This window comes from Amyelois transitella, chromosome 27 (assembly GCF_032362555.1).
Source record: "Amyelois transitella isolate CPQ chromosome 27, ilAmyTran1.1, whole genome shotgun sequence".
Lineage (NCBI taxonomy): Eukaryota > Metazoa > Arthropoda > Insecta > Lepidoptera > Pyralidae > Amyelois > Amyelois transitella.
In genome coordinates this window covers 1,554,131-1,561,499 of record NC_083530.1, presented here as the reverse complement: position 1 = coordinate 1,561,499, position 7,369 = coordinate 1,554,131, and the positions used below count along the sequence as shown (strand labels likewise).

Here is a 7,369-nt window from a genome sequence, read left to right as displayed (position 1 = left end):
CATTCAAGCGCGAGGGTCGTTTTCGCGCCAACCAATATCAATCGCCCCTCATGTTACCGTAAAATAAACCTTAAAAATAAATTGTGATAGTTTTCCCATCGTCGTGATTTCGTGATCGATTTGTGTTTATACGTTTTGACGGCAAAATGAGGTGAGTTGCGATTCTGACGATTTAATCGATTGTGTATTGACAACACTGGTTCCTTCAAATATCGATGGATTTTTTGTTTACTTTTTTTGTTCGATAATACGGGTTTAGCCGTGGTTTTATTTTTACAGAATTGAATATATCCAATTATGTATGGTTATAGTTCTGGATTTGATTTGATCAAACGTTGAAAAATCTGGTAGGTAATAATAAAGTAGGTAACACAATATTGTGGTTGACTACGCTAGTTATTTTCTCCGATTTCGCATGAGTGCCTTTAATATTTAATTCTCATGTATACAAGCATACGAATTCATGCTGAATTATTTCGTAATCAGCAATAAATAACTTCAGACTTTGATGATTTGATACGCTAGGAGCGGATTATATGATCACCCTGTATGTGCATTATTTTCTTATGAGTCACAAATGAATAATAATTTCTGAAACGTGTAGCCCAAATTTAACATACAATAATTACGAGATCGATTGAAACTCTCTTCTACGCAGTCATCTAAGGCATCTCTACTAACTCAAAATATATTTTCTTTTATTTAAATGTAGTTTTTCTGAAAAATCAACAAATATAATAATAATTTACCTAAAACTACTTACAGAGATTATTTTAAAGTAACTTGCTACTTATTTCAAGTTATATAATATACTTAAAACCTTTAAATATACTTTACTTACTGGCTTATAAAATTATTGTACATAAGTAACCAACTTGCAAACCATAGCTGACTTTTTCTCATCAAACATAAGTTGTGTCTAGTGCATTACTAGATATATTTAACTACCTAACTAATTAAAGATCACATGCGTATAATTTTTTTTTTACTGACACATTTTCAATTATAAATGTATGAGTTACCAATGACAACTAAATAAAAACAAATGGGGATTGAAAATTTCAGACCTTTTTATCGTTTTTCAACCCTCAGATATTATTGTTAGGGTAAAAAAAGCGATTTCCCTTTGGCACTAATAGCCTCGCGCCTGTATGACATATGATGCCTTTTATTTTATTTCATTAATAAGAGCAAATAAATATTTAAAATGCAATAGTAATGTACGCAAATAAATTTAAAAAAAATGTTTAAGTTCTCTAGATTACTATTTATATATTTTTTTTTATTAAACTAAGTACTTTAAACAATAACTATGTTTTGTATTTCTTAAGAAATGTGAATCTTGTATGAAGTAGGTATTATTTTCTTTTTTTTTACCAGATTTGAACTTCAACATATGTTTTGCCAGGCATTAAAATTTATTCATTTCAATTCACATAATTCTAGGCGCATACCGTACCGATAAAAAAGTAATTAACCATAGCTTTGTAGGCAGATTAAAGTCTCTGGTTTTCTTTAATTACTTACTGAGTGATGTGCCCTCAAAACAAAATCACTTTTTCTAAATGCTTAAGACTTACCTAATTTTTTTGTTAACGTTTTCAAAATCTGTACAAAAAAATATTTTTAAATAAATAAATTATTGTGTTGGAAATTTCAACGCAAGCGAGAAATTTTTTATGTGAATTGTAGACTAAAAACACTATAGAAGCAAAAAAATATGAAGTAAACTATGACCAAGCCTTTGATTATTTATTCCTCGTATACTCTTCAACTTTGTCAATGTCGTCTAATTTCCAATTCAAGTCACGACTTCATACACAATTTAAAAACAAAATTGAGGCAAGTCTGACCTTTTGAAACCACTAATTACACTAGTGGTCGTCCCCGACTTTTAATATATTTTTCCGTTGAAATATATAAAATGGAACAGCTGATATTTTTCACACGTGCATAGCTGAAGTTGAGGAAATTTAAACATTCTTTACATAGAATTTGTAAATCTTCTTTAGCAGATTAAAGTCAATTATTAACAAGGGCTTCTTCTACACTTGGGATTTTTCTTTTACGCGATGGGAAAATAAGGCAAGTTTTAAGTATAGTATTTTAGATTTATTGAATAGTTAACTTTTAAACATCGGTAGGTACTATTGCTATTTCTAAATCCAGAAACAAGGTTTAAAGAGTAAAAATTAGTTAAAAAATGTTTTATTTAAAAAAAAAACATAATGAAGATATTCATGGGAAGAAAATTTAACAATCACATTTAAAAATGTCACAACCTCTATTTCAAGGCTAGAAAAATTACGTCAGGCCATTCGACAAGAAATTCAAGTTTTAACGACTTTTATACAGCGTTATCGCTTTGAAAAACATTTTTATTTTAATTTTTACGCTTGGTTATGGCAAAGAAATGTGTGTCTCTACGGCCTTGGTCGCACTCAGTGGCTATTAAATAAGTAAATGACACAGCGAAATGCGCTTGTAATGTAGGCAAATTGGCATCTTAACAAGACTAGTGTTTAAGGACAGTTAAGTGGAATTAATTTAATTTGCAGCAACCTTAATTATTTTTATCTTATTTAATTTAGGCACGGGTTGGTTATGAGAATATGCCTACATTTAAAAATTTAAGTAACAGATTAGTTCGTTCCCGCGGATAGTTCCCGAAATTATCCACGAAACCTAGAAACTATTAACAAGATTATTTGCCACGAGCGTGCTCTAGTCAATAAATAAGTTTGCAAAAAAACAAATATTTAAACAATTACATATGTGAAGAAACGACATATTAATAACAAAATCATTACTTGATATTTAAGTCAAAATAATTTTAAATACGCAGACTCAGTTCAAGGTTGTGGTTAATTTGATAAGCCGGTAGGTGGGTTTATAAGCGACTTCCTATTAATTATTCGTTTACAGGACAAAATTAAAAATTGCAACAAGAATATTGTGTCATTTAGAAATCTTTATAAAACTGATGTCATTCAAGAATTAGTTACTTTATACGACTTAAAAAACAAATGAATAAATACATATATCAGGTATTTATCTCCTATGGGGTAGACAGAACCGATAGAAGGTATCAAGATAAAGAGGCCACGTTTAATGCTTAATTATGGAATTGAGTCAGAGATAGTGGCATGTTGTTAGCCAATAACTTTTGAAATATTCGCGTAAAAGGTGATATGAATCGTGACAAGAATAAGTACCTACTGTGACCTTTTGACGTCTAGATAAAAAATGATGTCATCCTAGAATTCGCTATGCAAATGATTTACAATAACACAAATTTGTAAACACAGGATTACGTAACGTATGAAATACTAGTGTTTTCGAAACTGGTGACTCTGTCTACTCCGTAGGGGATAGAGACGTTTTGAAATATATAAATAAACAAGATTTACAAAAGGTTTCCTTCAAGATATTTTATCGCGGTAAAGCTACTACCTACCCTTTTTGTTGCATACAGTAAAAGGTTAAGTTTTTTAGTGTTGTAAAAATATCTACATAATTTACATAAACATATTTATAAATACTGAAAATTAACTCGCATTTTTTTAATCCTGTAAAAATAGAAGGAAAATAACAATATTAGATAGCTATAAAATATTGTTTAAAATTTTTCTACATTATTCGCCATGTTTTTTGCATTATCCATTTCTTTCGACGCAAGTTAGTATTTCTTATTTCGGCTTTATGACAAGTAAAAGGTCATCAACCCTCCACCAGCCTTGTGACGTCACCGTGCCAACCTTTTTCTATGCCAATGATGTCAGAATTACGTAACCTTACCGCGAATGCGGCGGTGATATATATTTCTTTCAATTTATAGTTTTATTTTTATTGCTGGCAATAACAATTACGTTGTGCATGTAGAGAAGTAAAACTTTATGAAAAAACAAAAGACAAATTGAACATGTTCCATAGTCAGCCAAATTTAAAATGTACTAAGGTAATATCAAGGAGCTTTTATTATTTGGTTGTTTTTTTTATAATTACCACAAATTTTGCTAGTGTATTATAATAATTAGTTTCCCACAGACAACATTAGTTACTTACTTAGTACCAACACGATAATATTTGCACAATGAAATCATACGAAACGAAAACTTGAAAACAGTCAGTCCGCGTTGGTTGACCGTGCGGTCATGTAATCGATTTAATTGTTCCGATGTTCATATCGATTATACTTACTTACGACTGTGAGTGTTTCGTCTTTATAACTGCTGTTATATGAAGGTAAATGTTTTATTACTTACGCCCATTTGTAGAATGGGTGGTATAAATTAAAAAATGGGAAAATAAATCTTTTAGAATTTCCACGTTTCTTTTCCCTAATAAATTTTTGTGCCGTGTGGTTCCCGACACTTCAAAGTAGGTAAAGTATCTTTCTCATTTCCATGTCGTAAAAAGCGACTAAGAGGAAAGATATATACATTACGAATCCCCTGAGAAACTACCTATGTGTGTGCCAAATTCTATGATTTTTTTTCAGGTAGGTCGAACAAACATCTATGTACTGTCCCATGTATGTACCTAGGTATTTATTTAAGTGAAAATATATACTATATATATTTATCAATTTCTTATCTAATCTTTATTAGTTGTATTTTTAATTTTAATGGTAGGTATTCTTATCCTAACAATAAAAATTATCGTATGAAGCGTACTTAGGTACCTATAGTCCATTTGACGGTACTGACTTGTTGAAAAAAAAAAACATTTATAAATTAATTTATAGCCTTGACAAGAAATAGCAAAACAAATAAAACATGTCTATTAATTAAATTTTGCTAATAAATACCTTATTTTACAAAGTATTAAAAAAATTGCAATATAGTTTGTACATATATATGTATCTTTAATTCAGAAATTAACAATACTATTCCTAAGTAGATAGCGTCTAATTAATTAGAATTTAGCGCCAAAACTAACCTAAAATCGAATGAAAATTTTTCACATCACGTATGAAATTCTAACAATAATTAGAAGTTCGTTATTTAAGGTGCTAAAAAAGGGCGCGAATTAACTACTACAATTAGAAGTACTTATTGAATTCTTGGGCTGTTCACATGTTCTCGTGAATTAATATTGATGGTCATTATCTGATAGTGCTGTGTTCCCTGCGCTTTACAATAAGGCCACGTCTCTTTGGATGTCGTACAGGCGAGTAAGGGAATAGGAAAGTGTGGTAGCGAAGTAAAACGTAAAATAGCACAAATCAGACAGAGACGGTAAGTACAAAGGCGGAGTTATCGCTAATGCAATCTCTTCCAGTCAACCTTTGGGTGGAAGGAAACCAAACAGGAGATCGGCATTGGCGCAGAGCGAGATAAATAAATGTTTAAACATAATACAATTCACGCAGAATATATTCCTATATATAAATAAATAAATATATACGGGACAAATTACACATATTGAGTTAGCCTCGAAGTAAGTTCGAGACTTGTGTTACGAGATACTAACTCGACGATACTATATTTTATAATAAATACTTATATAGATAAAAATCTAAGACCCAGGTCAATCAGAAAAAGTTCTTTTCTCATCATGCCCTGGCCGGGATTCGAACCCGGGACCTCCGATGTATGTATATAATACATACAAATACACATAAGTACACATGAATACATAATAATAACATATACTTAGGATAAAGTAGAAAAATAATGAGACCTAACGAGATTTTTGGAACTATTAATAGTCTGGGCTTTCCTGATATCGACAGGGAGAGCATTATATAAATGATGACACAATAGCGACTAGGTCATAGTGTCTGGGCTAGAATGAACATTGGAAGTCAACCCATGAATCAGCTAGACTATAGGTACAGGTCATACTACGTCACAGTTTTAAGGTGGGTTCAAATTAAGTTAATTTTTTCAAGGGTGCGTATATTTTTTGCCTCTGTGGCGCAGCGGTAGCTTGTCTGTGATAAAGGACGTCCCGGGTTCAAATCCCAGTCAGGGCAAGATGAGAAAATAACTTTTTCTGATTTGTTTGGGTCTTTTGATGACCCAAACAAGTCAGGATCAAAATCAAAATTAATCATGTTTATCTATCCAAAGTTTTGGATACACACGCATCAACTTAATAAGCTGCTAGTGTGTTATAAAATAAAATAAAATAAATAAAATCTACATAAATATTTAATATAAAATATAGTATCGTTGAGTTAGTATCTCGTAACACAAGTCTCGAATTTACTTTGAGGCTAACTCGATCTCTATAATTTGTCCCGCATATATTTATTTGTTTGAGATGAGAGATAATTTAAAAATGTTGTAAAAGGCGACTAAAGAAGAGGCTTATATTTTTTTTAAAAATTTAGCCTAGAACCTACCTCCTATCCGAACATCACACAATATCGACTTTGTCACAACATTTCGTAACCATACAAACAGACAGACACATATTAAACATTCAGCTTGAGTCCTTCACTATGAGGTCATGGGGGTCACACGCGTGATTTAAAACAATTAAGTAATTACTATTAAATATGACACTCGCTAGTTTTGTAATTAAACTAAGTGCTGTTAATTTTTATGCCATATTTTTAAATAATGCTCCTTTAGTGACATCGAGTTTTTTTATCCACATTAATAATAAATACATTTGTATGTTTGTAACGATTAAACTCAAAAAACTATTGAACCGATTTAAATGGAATTTGGTACACATATAGAATAGACCTTTACGAATAACATTGGTTTATTATCATGAGAGCAAAACTTTGCACAAAGGCTTGTAAAAAGCAAGGAATGTAAAAAAAAAACAATCAACTTCAAGGAATTTTATCATGTCATTTACTCTTATAGTTCTGCAACTTAGGTCTTTTATTTGATATCCATGCCAAATATAGTAATTTTTAAATACTTAATTTAATTTATTTTAAAATATCTCATTTTGAAATGAGCAAAATTAAAACAAAAACTACTTATGAAAACGAGAAGAAAAAAAGATGATTACAAACTAATATTAAATTTACAAATTGTACATCCTGTATAGCTTCAACTTGCTGGGGTGTGCCCAGAAGGCTGGCAGCATTATAGCCTTTCCCTTGACTGACTTTTACAATCCTCACGGGACGAGAAGAGACACAAAGTCAAAAATGGATTAGAACCTACTTCGTATCATTGAGATAAAAATAAGAAAGATAAAATACTTACATAGTCTTGATGTAATCTTATCGGATATTGCGATCTGACAGCCCCTTTATCATGTATAATCACGTCTATATACCTTGCGGGGTAGACAGAACCAACAGTCTTGAAAATACTGAAAGGCCACGTTCACCTGACTTAAGATAGAAATGAGATTCAATTGGAGATTCAAACGTATAATGAAAGTGACGGACGGA

General features: G+C 31.0%; 1 protein-coding gene across 1 annotated transcript in view; it reads left to right on the top strand.

Moving 5' to 3' along the window:
- LOC106142156 (uncharacterized) overlaps positions 1-7,369 on the top strand; it is a 50,894-nt gene continuing 43,525 nt past the window's right edge. The window contains exon 1 of the mRNA XM_060952027.1: positions 1-151. The gene's annotated coding sequence lies outside the window, so the exon portion shown is untranslated. The remainder of the gene's footprint in view (positions 152-7,369) is intronic.